The 18,478-nt window shown below is 30.1% G+C and overlaps 1 protein-coding gene and 1 long non-coding RNA gene across 4 annotated transcripts in view; both read left to right on the top strand.

Moving 5' to 3' along the window:
* Positions 1 to 7,725: 7,725 nt before the first annotated feature.
* Positions 7,726 to 11,600, top strand: LOC103569417 (uncharacterized). Of its 2 annotated transcripts, XR_001345257.2 has the most exons (5): positions 7,726 to 7,907; positions 8,022 to 8,449; positions 8,515 to 9,990; positions 10,422 to 10,630; positions 10,855 to 11,600. It is a non-coding gene; the product is annotated as an uncharacterized LOC103569417 (long non-coding RNA). The 2 variants fall into 2 exon arrangements; XR_001345256.2 differs by having other exon boundaries at positions 8,022 to 9,990.
* A 3,718-nt stretch (positions 11,601 to 15,318) lies between these two features.
* Positions 15,319 to 18,478, top strand: part of LOC103569416 (zinc finger matrin-type protein 5) — a 54,554-nt gene continuing 51,394 nt past the window's right edge. Inside the window, exon 1 of one of the 2 annotated variants that reach the window (XM_053743133.1) lies at positions 15,319 to 15,423. The gene's annotated coding sequence lies outside the window, so the exon portion shown is untranslated. Of the gene's footprint in view, positions 15,424 to 15,489; positions 15,698 to 18,478 lie in introns of those variants that run through there. The other variant, XM_053743132.1, reaches the window with a different exon arrangement.

The following is an 18,478-nucleotide window of genomic DNA, read 5'->3' as shown; positions in this document are numbered from 1 at the left end:
TTGTTGCCGAATTTTTTTTTTTTTTTTTTTTTTTTTTTTTTTTTCTTAAAATACTTTATTAATTATTTATGGATAAAAAGTGAAGACTAATATTTTATTTGAATAATATTGATATAATTAGTAAATTAATTATTTTATAATTTATAATTTTCTTTTTTTCAATTAACTATTATTTTTTTGTTATGTAACTTATGTGTAAATAATTAAATTTGTCAAATAAAGTAAAAATTATATTATGACAATAAAATATTTTAAATTATTAAAAAATATGTTAATTAAATTATCTATTTTTAAGAAAATATAAAATACAGTTGTCAAAATAACAATCTTTAATGATAGTCGTAAATTTTAATGTCTTTATTTTTATTAATAAATGTTTTAATAGAAATTTTATATGAATTTAAATTTTCTTATTCCGATCCCTATCCGCGTAGGGTAGGGATAGTTTCGCCGAAAAACTAGAGTGGTAAAACAGAGCGCCTAAAGCAGCAAAAAGAAATGTTGATAACGAAGAATGATGAAAACATAGTTTGTGTAAATTCCGATAGAGAGCCAGTAAAGTACTTGTTGAGACATAAAATCAAATACGACGACGAAATCACTGAACACCAGAAAAAAAGGCTCGTTCATGAAAAATGGGCAAAGGATGATTTTGTTGTTCATACTGCTATAGTTTGCCCGTTTGAAAAGACGGACAAATTAATTTTTTTTATTATAATGAAGAATTTTCTTTATTTATTTAATAACTGATGAACTTGGTTTACTTTCAGAAAAGTAAATATTATAATGTGATTAGAATATTTCGCGGTTAGTTGAAAGACAGCATTGAAAATATACTGTAAGTCATCCATTTGAAAAATCAGCTGTTTGAATAATATTACTTCATTGATAAAATTTTTTTTTTCATTAAATTAGTAATGCAACCACTTTAAAATTAAAAGGGCGCTGACACTACAATGCCTATAAGAACAGTACTACTTTGCAATGTGCAGCTGACGGGAAACTGTCGGTCGACCCGTTCAAGAAAACGGGTAGATTGAATTTTAAGTTTTAATTAATAATTTATAATTTTTTTTTTTTTTTTTATTTAACGGCGTAGTGACGTCCAGTCGTACATAGCTGTAAGAGAAAAATGATACATCCACGTACTGTCTTGCAGTATGCCAGCGTATAGAGAAATCATCAGCCCGCCCGTTTGAACAAACGGGTAGATTAATTTTTATGTTTTAATTAATAAATAATTTAATTTTTTTTTAATTAGTACCGTAATGACTTTAAGTCTTACTTACTATGAGAGAATCATGACCGTAACTTAAGTACATCCTAGCAGTATGCCAGCGTATATAGAAACCACCAGCCCACCCGTTTGAAGAAACGGGTAGATTAATTTTTGTGTTTTAATTAATAACTAATTAAATTTTTTTTTGATTAGTACCGTAATGACTTTAAGTCTTACTAACTATGAGAGAATCATGACCGTAACTTAAGTACATCCTAGCAGTATGCCAGCGTATATAGAAACCACCAGCCCGCCCGTTTGAAGAAACGGGTAGATTAATTTTTATGGTTTAATTAGTAACTAATTAAATTTTTTCTTAATTAGTACCGTAATGACTTTAAGTCTTACTAACTATGAGAGAATCATGACCATAACTCAAGTACATCCTAGCAGTATGCCAGCGTATATAGAAACCACCAGCCCGCCCGTTTGAAGAAACGGGTAGCTGAATTTTTGTGTTTTAATTAATAACTAATTAAATTTTTTTTTGATTAGTACCGTAATGACTTTAAGTCTTACTAACTATGAGAGAATCATGACCGTAACTTAAGTACATCCTAGCAGTATGCCAGCGTATATAGAAACCACCAGCCCGCCCGTTTGAAGAAACGGGTAGATTAATTTTTATGGTTTAATTAGTAACTAATTAAATTTTTTCTTAATTAGTACCGTAATGACTTTAAGTCTTACTAACTATGAGAGAATCATGACCATAACTCAAGTACATCCTAGCAGTATGCCAGCGTATATAGAAACCACCAGCCCGCCCGTTTGAAGAAACGGGTAGCTGAATTTTTGTGTTTTAATTAATAACTAATTAAATTTTTTTTTGATTAGCACCGTAATGACTTTAAGTCTTACTTACTATGAGAGAATCATGACCGTAACTTAAGTACATCCTAGCAGTATGCCAGCGTATATAGAAACCACCAGCCCGCCCGTTTGAAGAAACGGGTAGCTTAATTTTTGTGTTTTAATTAATAACTAATTAAATTTTTTCTTAATTAGTACCGTAATGACTTTAAGTCTTACTAACTATGAGAGAATCATGACCATAACTCAAGTACATCCTAGCAGTATGCCAGCGTATATAGAAACCACCAGCCCGCCCGTTTGAAGAAACGGGTAGCTGAATTTTTGTGTTTTAATTAATAACTAATTAAATTTTTTTTTGATTAGCACCGTAATGACTTTAAGTCTTACTTACTATGAGAGAATCATGACCGTAACTTAAGTACATCCTAGCAGTATGCCAGCGTATATAGAAACCACCAGCCCGCCCGTTTGAAGAAACGGGTAGCTTAATTTTTGTGTTTTAATTAATAACTAATTAAATTTTTTTTTGATTAATACCGTAATGACTTTAAGTCTTACTTACTATAAGAGAATCATGACCGTAACTTAAGTACATCCTAGCAGTATGCCAGCGTATATAGAAACCACCAGCCCACCCGTTTGAAGAAACGGGTAGATTAATTTTTATGGTTTAATTAGTAACTAATTAAATTTTTTCTTAATTAGTACCGTCATGACTTTAAGTCTTACTAACTATGAGAGAATCATGACCATAACTCAAGTACATCCTAGCAGTATGCCAGCGTATATAGAAACCACCAGCATGCCCGTTTGAAGAAACGGGTAGCTTAATTTTTGTGTTTTAATTAATAACTAATTGAATTTTTTTTAATTACTACCGTAATGACTTTAAGTCTTACTTACTATGAGAGAATCATGACCGTAACTAAAGTACATCCTAGCAGTATGCCAGCGTATATAGAAACCACCAGCCCACCCGTTTGAAGAAACGGGTAGCTTAATTTTTGTGTTTTAATTAATAACTAATTAAATTTTTTTTTGATTAGTACCGTAATGACTTTAAGTCTTACTTACTATGAGAGAATCATGACCGTAACTTAAGTACATCCCAGCAGTATGCCAGCGTATATAGAAACCACCAGCCCGCCCGTTTGAAGAAACGGGTAGATTAATTTTTATGGTTTAATTAGTAACTAATTAAATTTTTTCTTAATTAGTACCGTAATGACTTTAAGTCTTACTAACTATGAGAGAATCATGACCATAACTCAAGTACATCCTAGCAGTATGCCAGCGTATATAGAAACCACCAGCATGCCCGTTTGAAGAAACGGGTAGCTTAATTTTTGTGTTTTAATTAATAACTAATTAAATTTTTTTTTGATTAATACCGTAATGACTTTAAGTCTTACTTACTATAAGAGAATCATGACCGTAACTTAAGTACATCCTAGCAGTATGCCAGCGTATATAGAAACCACCAGCCCACCCGTTTGAAGAAACGGGTAGATTAATTTTTATGGTTTAATTAGTAACTAATTAAGTTTTTTCTTAATTAGTACCGTAATGACTTTAAGTCTTACTAACTATGAGAGAATCATGACCATAACTCAAGTACATCCTAGCAGTATGCCAGCGTATATAGAAACCACCAGCCCGCCCGTTTGAAGAAACGGGTAGCATTATTCTGCTACAGCTCTTTAACTCTTGAAGTAACTACATTACGAAAAAAAATAAAAAAAAATTATGTATTAATTTAAACTTAATAGTAAATCTGACTGCTTTCCCCAAAGGAATAGACTGACAGATTCCGTATTGCTGTAATACTGCGAAACAAAACTCAAATGATAAACATTTTCCGATTACGACTTTTTTAAAGTCGAAGTCGAGATGCTACTAATAAAAATAAAAGAAAATTATTTATTAATTGAAACACAAAAATTGATCTGTCCGTTACGCTAAACGGGCAGGCTGAAGGTTTCTCTATTGCTGGCACAATGCAAGACGAATATTGAATGTGTCTTTCTTCTCTTACAGCTAATTAGGACTGGAAGTCACTACGGTACTAATTACAAAAGAAAAAAAATTGTTTACTAATTAAAACAGAAAAATTAATCTGCCCGTTTCCGTAAACGGGCAGGCTAGTGGTTTCTCTATACGCTGGAATACTGCCAGGATATACTTAAGTTAAGCACATGATTCTCTTACAGTTAGTAAGACTTACAGTCATTACGTTACTAATTGAAAAAAAATTTAATTAGTTACTAATTAAACCATAAAAATTAATCTACCCGTTTCTTCAAACGGGTGGGCTGGTGGTTTCTATATACGCTGGCATACTGCTAGGATGTACTTGAGTTATGGTCATGATTCTCTCATAGTTAGTAAGACATAAAGTCATTACGGTACTAATTAAGAAAAAATTTAATTAGTTACTAATTAAACCATAAAAATTAATCTACCCGTTTCTTCAAACGGGTGGGCTGGTGGTTTCTATATACGCTGGCATACTGCTAGGATGTACTTGAGTTATGGTCATGATTCTCTCATAGTTAGTAAGACATAAAGTCATTACGGTACTAATTAAGAAAAAATTTAATTAGTTATTAATTAAAACACAAAAATTCAGCTACCCGTTTCTTCAAACGGGCGGGCTGGTGGTTTCTATATACGCTGGCATACTGCTAGGATGTACTTAAGTTACGGTCATGATTCTCTCATAGTTAGTAAGACTTAAAGTCATTACGGTACTAATTAAGAAAAAATTTAATTAGCTACTAATTAAACCATAAAAATTAATCTACCCGTTTCTTCAAACGGGTGGGCTGGTGGTTTCTATATACGCTGGCATACTGCTAGGATGTACTTAAGTTACGGTCATGATTCTCTCATAGTAAGTAAGACTTAAAGTCATTACGGTGCTAATCAAAAAAAAATTTAATTAGTTATTAATTAAAACACAAAAATTAAGCTACCCGTTTCTTCAAACGGGCGGGCTGGTGGTTTCTATATACGCTGGCATACTGCTAGGATGTACTTGAGTTATGGTCATGATTCTCTCATAGTTAGTAAGACATAAAGTCATTACGGTACTAATTAAGAAAAAATTTAATTAGTTACTAATTAAACCATAAAAATTAATCTACCCGTTTCTTCAAACGGGCGGGCTGGTGGTTTCTATATACGCTGACATACTGCTAGGATGTACTTGAGTTATGGTCATGATTCTCTCATAGTTAGTAAGACATAAAGTCATTACGGTACTAATTAAGAAAAAATTTAATTAGTTACTAATTAAACCATAAAAATTAATCTACCCGTTTCTTCAAACGGGCGGGCTGGTGGTTTCTATATACGCTGGCATACTGCTGGGATGTACTTAAGTTACGGTCATGATTCTCTCATAGTAAGTAAGACTTAAAGTCATTACGGTACTAATCAAAAAAAAATTTAATTAGTTATTAATTAAAACACAAAAATTAAGCTACCCGTTTCTTCAAACGGGCGGGCTGGTGGTTTCTATATACGCTGGCATACTGCTAGGATGTACTTGAGTTATGGTCATGATTCTCTCATAGTTAGTAAGACTTAAAGTCATTACGGTACTAATTAAGAAAAAATTTAATTAGTTACTAATTAAACCATAAAAATTAATCTACCCGTTTCTTCAAACGGGCGGGCTGGTGGTTTCTATATACGCTGGCATACTGCTAGGATGTACTTGAGTTATGGTCATGATTCTCTCATAGTTAGTAAGACTTAAAGTCATTACGGTACTAATTAAGAAAAAATTTAATTAGTTACTAATTAAACCATAAAAATTAATCTACCCGTTTCTTCAAACGGGTGGGCTGGTGGTTTCTATATACGCTGGCATACTGCTAGGATGTACTTAAGTTACGGTCATGATTCTCTCATAGTAAGTAAGACTTAAAGGTATTACGGTACTAATAAAAAAAAATTTAATTAGTTATTACTAAAACACAAAAATTAAGCTACCCGTTTCTTCAAACGGGCGGGCTGGTGGTTTCTATATACGCTGGCATACTGCTAGGATGTACTTAAGTTACGGTCATGATTCTCTCATAGTTAGTAAGACTTAAAGTCATTACGGTACTAATTAAGAAAAAATTTAATTAGTTACTAATTAAACCATAAAAATTAATCTACCCGTTTCTTCTAACGGGTGGGCTGGTGGTTTCTATATACGCTGGCATACTGCTAGGATGTACTTAAGTTACGGTCATGATTCTCTCATAGTAAGTAAGACTTAAAGTCATTACGGTACTAATTAAAAAAAAATTAAATTATTTATTAATTAAAACATAAAAATTAATCTACCCGTTTGTTCAAACGGGCGGGCTGATGATTTCTCTATACGCTGGCATACTGCAAGACAGTACGTGGATGTGTCATTTTTCTCTTACAGCTATGTACGACTGGACGTCACTACGCCGTTAAATAAAAAAAAAAAAAAAAATTATAAATTATTAATTAAAACTTAAAATTCAATCTACCCGTTTTCTTGAACGGGTCGACCGACAGTTTCCCGTCAGCTGCACATTGCAAAGTAGTACTGTTCTTATAGGCATTGTAGTGTCAGCGCCCTTTTAATTTTAAAGTGGTTGCATTACTAATTTAATGAAAAAAAAAATTTTATCAATGAAGTAATATTATTCAAACAGCTGATTTTTCAAATGGATGACTTACAGTATATTTTCAATGCTGTCTTTCAACTAACCGCGAAATATTCTAATCACATTATAATATTTACTTTTCTGAAAGTAAACCAAGTTCATCAGTTATTAAATAAATAAAAAAAATTCTTCATTATAATAAAAAAAATTAATTTGTCCGTCTTTTCAAACGGGCAAACTATAGCAGTATGAACAACAAAATCATCCTTTGCCCATTTTTCATGAACGAGCCTTTTTTTCTGGTGTTCAGTGATTTCGTCGTCGTATTTGATTTTATGTCTCAACAAGTACTTTACTGGCTCTCTATCGGAATTTACACAAACTATGTTTTCATCATTCTTCGTTATCAACATTTCTTTTTGCTGCTTTAGGCGCTCTGTTTTACCACTCTAGTTTTTCGGCGAAACTATCCCTACCCTCCGCGTATAATGTTCGAGTTACCTTTCGAGATCTACTTTACCTTCAGAGATATAAGATTAAAAAAGTTGGTATCGCTGTATACACCGTAAACTATAGTTGACGCCAAATATTTTTTTTTTTTCAAAAACCCAAATATCAAAAAATTGCTCATCAATTGCTCTTTCGAAATTATTAATTGCTCTACTGCTATAATTAACCGTTAATTAATTAATCGTAATTAAAAAATCAAAAATTCAAGTTCCCATTGTCTCCAATTGTAAGGGCTTATTTTTATCGTAATTAGTCCCGAAAAATTGCTCACTCTGTTTTTAATGAGGAATGATGGTTGCTCTGTGCAAAAAGTTGTTTTTAATTAATTAATAATAATTATTAATTTTTTTACACCTTTCAACCGCCAAACATTAACTGTGACGTCATCGACGCGACAATTCGCTTATCGCTTTTATGAGAATAGACCATGGTGACTCATTTGGTTACATACGTATAAGTCATGCGTAATATGTAAACAAATTTTGTTCCGTTTCTTTCACGGAGGCTAGATGACCATCTAGCCTCCGTGGTTACTTTGATATGAAAAATTGTTATTTTTATAGCTTGTTAATTTAATAATAATTATAATAATAATAATAATAGTATTAATAACAATAATTTTATTTATCACTAGGAAAGTGCTTATGTACTCCTGAAATTAACTAGTAAGTTCTCTTTTCTGGTATTATCTTTTATGAATAAAAAAAAATTTTTTTATTCAATGTTTATTTTTGTGTTATAAATCGCTGAAATGACACATTTATTTCGATATGTTACAGATTTCTTTTTGGAAATTCAGCTTTGCTTATTGTTAAAGGCTGATTAATAATAAAAAAGAGTAGGAAGCTCCGAGATCTTGTTTTCAAGTGGAATGGTAATTTAGATGCTATCGATGAAAATAGTAGTGATAGTCAAACCAATTATCTAAATTAGTGGCATTAAATCTGTGTTCAATATTATATTTATAAAAGTAAAGGTGGTTCTACGGATTATAGAGTGTCAAGCATAATCATGCGTTATATTACTTAAAGGGCACGAAGACATTCATTACGAAGAATTTTATATTTGATACTTCTATATGTTGATATCAGATTTTATAAAACCGATGCCGATGAAAGTTAAGCAAAGCTGATGAATTTATGATATTCATGACAGCGGATCAGCAAGAAGGAGTAAAACCACTTGTCAACCCTGATGATTATTTTGAGTATTTACTGTTTGCAGTATCAGAATTGTACAAAAAAGATCCACTAAAATTAAATTTTGTTTTAGAGTACTAGTGTCGAAACGATAACGTTACGCACGTATCATCGAATGCCCACGTGGCAAGATTATCAGTTCGTCAAGGGACGTTGTTTAAATTCGTACGACTAGCTAGTGAAATATTACCTGCAGGACTATTTGTGCCATACTTAAAAATGATAGCGTCATTGGCATCATCACCACAAGCAGCAAGACATGCTTTCAATTTCTTGAAACCTAATGGCTCCAGTGGATCAACAATACCATGGGATCATTTTTTCAACTCTCTTGACAGATATTATTACAACTTACGTCAAGAATTGCCGCCAAGTTACGATACAGTTAATCATCAGCACTGTCATCTAAAAGGAATCACGCCGCATGAAGTTAATGGTCCGGAAGCAGTACTGGATGTAGTACAAGTTGTCGCTAAATACGATGAGATGTCTCGCATTGCCATTTGTGAGCATCCAGGTTGGAAAGTCATACCAGCTCTGATAGGTCTTGCACGCTGTGTAATGCCTATACGGCTCAAAAGAGTTCTAGTTCGTACAACAGCTGCTCTACCCAAATCATCCGAGAGCTCAAGTACTATCTGGCAAAGTTTAAAAGTGGCACAAATTTTGTGTACTATTCCAACAACCAGCAGTTACTAATCCCGAGGTATCCAGACAGAGTTAGAAGAAACTGAATCGCGTAATGAAGAATATCCATTAACTCGATCAATGTTTGAACTTTTTGATGCTCTGGTAGACTCTGATTCTATGACTACTGGGTGTTGGTCAACGAAACCCAGGCTTTGATCTTTATCTCTATTTTATTATTAAAACAGTATTTCTTAGATTTAATATCCGGTCGTACAAAGATCCCAAGGAAAAGTGGCTAGTTGCTGATACCTATTTAAAGATTTTCAATAAATTAATCGCACAATACGAGCCTAATGTTGAAGATTTCATTGGTTATCGTATAGAATTACAAGACGGTGATTTTACTCTGGTAAATCCTGAACCTGGATATCATATAATGACTCAACTATATTCTATTTCAGAATTTCTACACGTGATTCTCTACATTCTTGACGAAGGTCGTCATAATTCAGAAACTTACGACTACTTGCTAAGTAAAGATAGCTTGGAAAACAGTACATTCTACTGTCTGAGAATCCATGAGCGTGGTCGAATAAAATTTTAACAGGTTTATTTAAGCTTTCATCAGGTGTAAATCTAAGAACAGAAAAGCCAGACCACATGATCAACATCGCAATGTATATGACTTTTAACTTTTAAACTCGTGGGTACCCAAACACGCTTATGTATCTATTGGAATAATTCAAGATTCAAGCAAATGAGCCTGGAGCAGACTCAGAATTACTTTCTACATTTACATCGACATCTCAGATGTCTCTAACAATCAGACATGGTTTTGTTGAGTTTCTTGACTTGGATCCAGTTGACGCTAATCAAAAATTGGAAGAAGAAAAAAATCAGAATAACTCTGCACCAATCGGTAATTATAAAGACAATTAGTAATTGATAATAAGACAATTGTATAATAAGAGACCAGATCGCAGAAGAACAATTTATAAATATTTGTGTATTGCGCTATTTTAGATCTAGAGAAACCTGAAATTAAATTGCTTTGAGAAATGTACGTATGTTGATAAACATGATATTATGTTGTGACTATGAACTTACTCAGCATGTTTTAATATCTATTGTCAACATATTAACGTACCGGTATATTTTTTTATTTTATCTCATAAATTATAATGATTAAATTATTGTTGTGATATAATAGTACATAGTAATCATTTTCTGATGTACGGTATACTGTTCTCAGTATTTAAATGAAAAGATATTTTCTCATATTCTGACTCATTTTTATTGTCTACAGTCAATTAAACTTAATATGACTAATTTTTGTTTATTTTTTGATAGCGACAATGAGGTAAACTACTGGAAGATACAAACTTCTTATTGAAAGCAAGATACATACGATATTTAGAAGAATTTGCGCTGGTCTATGTTACGCGAGTGAATCTGATGTTGGATACATTATGTCATTGGTTTATCAGATGGCTTACTCTGATAATAATGCCACTAATATGAGCTTAAAAATTACTTCTTTCAATGTTACATTTGCTACTGTAAGTATTTCTTTTTTTTTTTTTTTTTCATCAAATTCGGTCAAATAAAATCATTTTATTAATGGTTTTAGTAAATGTTTGATTATTTTTTATTTTTTCGAAAGTAAATTTTTTTATTTTACTAGTCATTTTATAGTTATTTAAAAATTAATCATTAGTATTTCTGTAAAAAATTTTAATTTTTTAATGTTAGACATAAAAGTTAATAGGATTTATTTTTACAGACTCCAGGAAAATTAAACTGGGATGATAAAATTCAAGGAATAACACTGGGTTCATTAATCTTCAGCTATCTATTCAGAAATGTTATAAATAGGCGAATGATTGGTGGTATATTAATGAATGTTCCCGGTGTATTTTTACAACTTTATTAACTGTAGTAAGTTCATTTATTGAGGTATTTTTTGTATTTAGTAAAAATCCAATTTTTTTTAACGAACGCTATAAATAAAGCGTTAAATAACAAAGTGAGAATAAATATGTAAACCGAGATAAAGGTACCGAAGTTGTAGCCCATGACTTATTAAAAGGTTTAACGTTGTCAGTTTACTTGTTATATCGACTTGGTCGTCGTAACATTCGTATTCTTGATTATGACGTTAATGACTTTTATAATTATGCTCATAAATTTTTTATGAATTATAATAATAATTTATTTATTCAAATTAATTGAACTGTAAAAATTTAATTGTTTATATTTATTTAAATTACTTTGGTTTGCCGCCAAATTTTTTGTGCTCTGCGCATCTCGATGTACCATTTTTAAAACAATTGAATAGCGTATTTATAATAAATGCTTAATTGGGTATCGAATATTGTCGTTATTAATGTAGTTTAAGTTAATTGTAACTCAAAAACAATTGACATTAATATTTCACTGTTATTTTATGTCTTAGTTTGATAAAAACTATATTTTGTTAACTTGATTATAGTGGAATGCAATAAAGATAAAATATTAACCATTTTAGATCTAATTAGCTTTTTTTAATACAAAGTCTTATTAGCAATATATGAAAAATATTTACAATAAGTTTTTTTTATGTAATAAAAATTGAAATTAATAATAAAAATTGAGTTAGAACTGAAGTTATATTTCTTTTTTCATCCTAAACAAAGATCCAATATACTTTTAACAACAAATGTGCAGTACGCAATTAATAAATTATATATCAATTAATTATTATAATATAATATTTAGCCTTAGTAAAAGTAACTAAAACTATTACTCTATCGTTTATCTAGTCACTACAATTATTATTTTTATTCAATGACCACCAATACTAATTCATTGTTTGTCAGTTTTGAAAATAATACGAATAAGATTTTTAAAATAAAGTCAAAAACGAGAATTTTGTTCATAAACCGGTGTAATGTAAATTAAAAAAACGTTAAAAAATATATTTGCGTAAATGATTAAGGTTTAATCAATGATTATCAAATCTTTCATGATTAAATATTTTATTCTTGATCACTTTTTTTATAAATTGTATCATAAACTATTTGAAATAAAACATCAATCAACTGCAGAAAATGAATCTTTACATATTCTACAGACTCATCGATTATGAATTACAATACAAAAATGCAAATACGAAAATTTTCATCTTCATGTGTAACATTCCTTTCATCTCACCCATACTCTCAATTATCATTATCAATAATCATCAAATAAACTCTTTATTTCGTTTTTATCAGTCCTTCCCCTTTAAACATTTGTCAATTTTTTCTTTATATTTTCATTAGAATAAGTAACTTATTATTTTTTCTGTTTATTTATTGAAGTAAGCTGTACGTAATAGGCTGTAAGTCAACATGGTCGATATTTTGAATAAAATGAAAAACATTTTATTTGTTTACATTGACTTATACGTATGTAACCAAATGAGTCACCATGGTCTATTCTCATAAAAGCGATAAGCGAATTGTCGCGTCGATGACGTCACAATTAATGTTTGGCGGTTGAAAGGTGTAAAAAAATTAATAATTATTATTAATTAATTAAAAACAACTTTTTGCACAGAGCAACCATCATTCCTCATTAAAAACAGAGTGAGCAATTTTTCGGGACTAATTACGATAAAAATAAGCCCTTACAATTAGAGATAATGGGAACTTGAATTTTTGATTTTTTAATTACGATTAATTAATTAACGGTTAATTATAGCAGTAGAGCAATTAATAATTTCGAAAGAGCAATTGATGAGCAATTTTTTGACATTTGGGTTTTTGAAAAAAAAAAATATTTGGCGTCAACTAGTTTACGGTACTGTATACTCTAGCATAAAGTTAATTTGGTATAATATACTGCTACCACTAAATCGCACGAGCACAAACTTCTACTAGTCTTGGGTAGTTCGCGAACGACCTAGGTCGGAAGAGCGCTCCTTTAGGTGAACTATGCGAACTAGTTCGTCGATGATCTCGCTCTTATATAGTTCTTTTTATATTTTTTTTAGCGTCGGTTTAACTAGACACTGGCGCTATGTGACCAACCGAGTTATTTACTTTTTCTGTGCGCGCCTTGATATTGCGAGAGACTATTTTTATATATTAGATCATTACTCAACGAGACTAGCTGTTGACTAATGATTAATATAAATTATTGAATTTTTTCATTTTTACTTAAGTAAAAGATTTGATGTGCTATAAAAAAATGTCAACTTTAATTGTAATAATTAGCATTTTTTAAGTATTGTAATATAATTACGCATTATACTAGAAACGAGACTAGCTGTTGACTAATTATTAATATAAATTCTTTTATTTTTTCATTCTTATTTAAATAAAAAATTTTATGTTCCATAAATAAACAGAACCAGCATTAATCATAAATATATTTTTTTTTCTATTTATTGTTTTTATTAAATTATTTAAACAAAAGAACTAATGAACTAAAAGAACGAACTAGTTCGCCATTGGATTATGAACTAAATTGAGCGCTCTCAGTGGTGACCGATTAGGCCCAAGACTAACTTCTACTTGTTATGTCCTGGGAGGTTACTAGGATCGGAGCTGACGCCACCTCCTGGACAGTGGGCAGTTCGTTGTCACGCGGGACCAAATTTTGAATTTGAAAACAGTGGATAAATTTATTGTTTACTAAGATGATGATAATTATGATTGTTATTTAATGAAATAATTAAACTATGATTAAGGATAGATGTAATTGATAAAATAACTTTTATCTGAAGACTGAATTTTATTATAAAGTATGGATAAAACTTGATCAGTAATAACAGTTGTATTCGTAAAGAGTTCTCGGAGAGAAGTGAAGTTACATCAGACGGCAGAGAGATCTCGGACCTTCACTCTCCAACTTCTCCCCACTACTCTTATGTTCACACTCATGCTTATATGTATATATTCTTATATATCTATGTTCTTTACTAAATATTATACTTATACATTTATACTTTCTACTAATTCAAATTTGGGATATAAGCTTACACATATACGTTCTTCACTTTATCCATTCTACAACTTCTTATTACTTATTCTATTTATATGTACTTAGATACAATCTTCCAGTTAAATATTCTAGGCTATCAGAGGTGTATTCCTCCATAATTATTCTATATTTAATTATTTAGTACGATTGACATTACTATTTATTGTGAAACATTATTATAATTAATATAATGCTATATTTCTATATTTTCTTTAATTTATTTATTATACGCGTCACTCTTTATTTAATATTAACAGTAATAGTTAAATTCTGGTGAGACATGGTTTTCATTAGTAAGTAACATTTATTAATTATATATTTTCTTTTCTTACTTGTTGATAGAATATGTATTTGTTTATAACCATGTTGACGGTTAACTTTAGAACAAGGACCTATTCATGATTTTTATGCGTATGTTTTGTTTAGGTTTTAAGTATCGGATGACAGGAAACGTTCCAAGACCACTCAACCTGTATTTATATTTCTCTGAATACAAAATAAAGGTTTATCTATCTATTTATTTAAACTTTCTTATAATAAAAATATATAATTTAATGAGTATGTGCCACGACGATTTATCATTTAAATTATTGACTCAATATTGTTAAGACGCAATAAGTGTTGTAAGAAATTAATATATAATTTCAAATGGAATTCAAATGCGCGCTTCTTATATATCTCAAGTTTACTAATTAATTAACAGGTGGAGGCACCTGAGGCTGTTGAGGACATAACATACTTGCTACAACTTTCGATGCTATCAAGTATGTTGGCAACATACAATCGCTGACTCGAAATTATTGTAAACTTAAATAAGGCTAGACAAAAATTCAACTGGCATTATAAACAAACTGCTCTCAATTTATTTGACTCATTTTAAAAAAAGTATAAAATACTAATGCATTAAATTATCGTTTTTTTAATAAGTTAGAGACTATTTTTCATGATAGCAACAAATACACATGTAACATTTTATGTCCGACTTAATCACTGTATGCAAATACATAACATCAGTTCGATGTACAACTGTTCATAATTTGACATCTTTCTACATTACTAAGTCACCATCTTGTACTGCTACTATCAGCCATCTGTATTTAAAGGAAACAACATTAAATGCAACTGACTAAATACAAATCTGTCTCAAACACCAACTAGAAATAAATACAGTCGTTATTAACATCATTTGACTCTTAACTATACCGGGAATAATATTCAATCGAAATACTTTTCGACTCGAAAGAACTTGTTGTTAGGACAAAAAGATGGCACCCTATACTTCGTGGTCAAGAACAGAAAAGTCTAAAGTTGACGGATATTTGACGAAAACTTGAAGGAAACTTTTGTAAGTAAACTTTTGCTAAAGCAAACTATGCTATTAGGGTTATTAGTAATTAACCAATAATTTAAATACTAAATCGTTATAGCACATACTTATCAAATCATATATTTAGATTATAAGAAAGTTGAAATAAATAGATAAGTAAATCATTATATTGTACTCAGACAAATATATATACAGTTTGGGTGGTCTTGAAACGTTACCTATCACCCAATTCCTAAAACCTAAACAAAACACGCGCATAAGAATCATGAGTAGATCCTTGTTCTAGTGAACGGTAAATATGGTTAGAAATAAATGCGTATTTTATATAAAAAAATAAGGATAAGGAACATATAACAAATAAATGCTTCTTAACTGAAAATCATATCACAGGAATAACTATTATTGTTAATATATATAGATTAGGGTGTCCAAAAAAACCAACTATTTTTTTTTTTCGAGTCTCTTATGAAAATTTGTTGGTTTACGATGTTTTAAGAAGCCTCTCCAAAAATCGGCTCGATAAAAATTTTCAAGAGGTCACTCACGAATTTTGAAAATATCATGGATGATTGAAATTTGGATTTTTTATTTCTAAATTTTTTCTTTCTCGTGGTAGCGATAGTTCATATTTGTAAAATTATGACTATGCTGAAAATTTCAGCCCAAAATTTGAATATTTAAACGGCGCTCCAGAATTTTAAAAATGAACTGATAATATGTAACTAATAGTTTGAATAAATTTTTGTATTTTTTTATAACTCAAATATTGTCATTTCAGTAGAATATAACTTTTGCATAACCAAAAATATACAGGACAGTCTTCAACAATAAAGTTTGGTAAGTTTTGAATATGCAAGAAAACCTACTAATTGAATTAAAAAATAAAAAAGTTTGTAAATATCTTATTATTTCTATTTCTTGAAATATATCTTCATTAATTGTGATGCAAATTAATGGTGAAAAAATCAAGAAGCTTTATTATTAATATTCAAGGGTTGCTCGAAAACCTCCAAAAGACAGTACTCTGAAAGATTTAAAATTCTTGAGCGAGGTTTAAATATTTAAATTTTGGGCGTAAATTCTCAGCGTAGTTATAATTCCACGAAAAAGAAAAAAATTTGAAATAAAAAAGTCAAATTTCGATCATTTTTGATATTTTCAAAATTTGTGAGCGATCTCTTGAAAATTTTTTATCCAGATGATTTTTAGAGAGGCTTCTTAAAACATCATAAACCGACAAACTTTCATAAGAAACTCGAAAAAAAAAATAGTCGGTTTCTTTGGGTCACCCTAATATATATATTGGGATGCTTCGTTTCCGGCGAACGTATTTTTTTTGTTGCTCAGCAAGCGAAATATTGTTTTTTATGCTAAAACAAAAATTCCTGCCAAGTTTGAGCTCTTAATTCCAATTCTAAGTACTTTCCATTTGATTTCCGAGATTTCCCATTTAAAATACACGTAAATTAAATTACTTTATTTTAAAAAAAGTTCTATGAGTCAAGTCGCTAACGTATATAGTTTCCGAGTAATAGTCATTTTAATAATTTGAAAAATATAACATAAAAAAAAAAAATTATAATTGATATTTTATTTTTCAAATTATTAAAATGATTATGACTCGCAAACTATGGACTTTAGCGACTTGACTCGTAGGACTTTTTTTGAAAGGAATAATATTTCCTATAAAATTTTTATTAGCATTTTCAGAGTGCGTTCATTGATTTACGTTCTGCAAGCCAATAAAGATCAATTTGTTACGAAAAATAACTTCCTCAGCGGACATCAGTGAAACAGCTGGAATTACAGCTAAGTAATTATAGGCACTTTTGAAGAACACCAAATGCCCTACAATTTGCGACCAAAACTGCGTTGATATCATAAAACGAAGCTGAGTATTAGAGAGTGAAAAAAAAAGTAATTTAATTTACGTGTATTTTAAATGGAAAATCTTGGAAATCAAATGGAAAGTACTTAGGATTGGAATTGAGAGCTCAAACTAGGCAGGAATTTTCGTTTTAGCATAAAAAAACATTATTTTGCTTGATGAGCAACAAAAAAAATACTTTTGCCGGAAACGAAGCACCCTAATATATATATGTATATTAGACTGTTTTAAATTAGGGGTATATTTTTATTTTTTTGATGAACATTACAAAATCGAAAGGGTCTCTTAAAATATGGTGGCAGTTAAAATTTGAGCTCTTAATATTGATATTTAGAGGTGGCCATTGATAATTTTCGATTTTTCATTTAGTAACATGGTAAAAAATACATAACTTCCGAAAAAATAAAGATACAAAAAGCCTCTTCTGAAACATTTTGTAGCAAATTTACTGATCTACAAAAAAGGTCTTTTATGATTTTTGCATAAATTCAACCATTCACAAGATATCCGACGTCAAAGTTTGATAGAATTCAAAGAACTTGTTTTTGCTCGTTCTGAATTTTATATCACGTCAACTAATGAGAATTCAGAAATTCTCAATATTGTTTTTTTTTATAGGAAATTGAATGCTCTACAAAAAAAGTCTCTTATCATTTTTTGATAAATCCATCTGTTCAAAAGTTATTGGAGCTTGAAGTCAAGTTAGAGTAAATTTCGAGATCCTTTTACTCTTCCGGTGAAACTATCGGACTAATCATAAAATATCATTGAATCTTTTTTGTAGGCAATTTTATTTCCTACAAATTATCTCTGATAAATTTTTTTTAATTCGGCATTCTCTTCTAGTTATTTCGATTTTAATGTCGAGCTCTTAAAATCGATCAGAACACTTTTTTTAGGAGCTTGACATTAAAATGGAAATAACTAGAAGAGAATGCAGAATTTAAAAAAAAATTATCAGAGGTAATTTGTAAGAAATAAAATTGCCTACAAAAAAGATTCTATGACAATTTATGATTAGTCCGATAGTTTCACTGGAAAAGTAAAAAGGTCTCCAACTTTACTTCGAGCTTTAATAACTTTTGAACAGATGGATTTATCAAAAAATGATAAGAGACTTTTTTTGTAAAGCATTTAATTTCCTATAAAAAAACTATATCGAAAATTTTTGAATTCTCATTAGTT

The sequence above is a fragment of the Microplitis demolitor genome, chromosome 2, assembly GCF_026212275.2.
Source record: "Microplitis demolitor isolate Queensland-Clemson2020A chromosome 2, iyMicDemo2.1a, whole genome shotgun sequence".
In the NCBI taxonomy this organism is placed as follows: domain Eukaryota; kingdom Metazoa; phylum Arthropoda; class Insecta; order Hymenoptera; family Braconidae; genus Microplitis; species Microplitis demolitor.
This window is presented reverse-complemented; position numbering and strand designations above follow the sequence as displayed.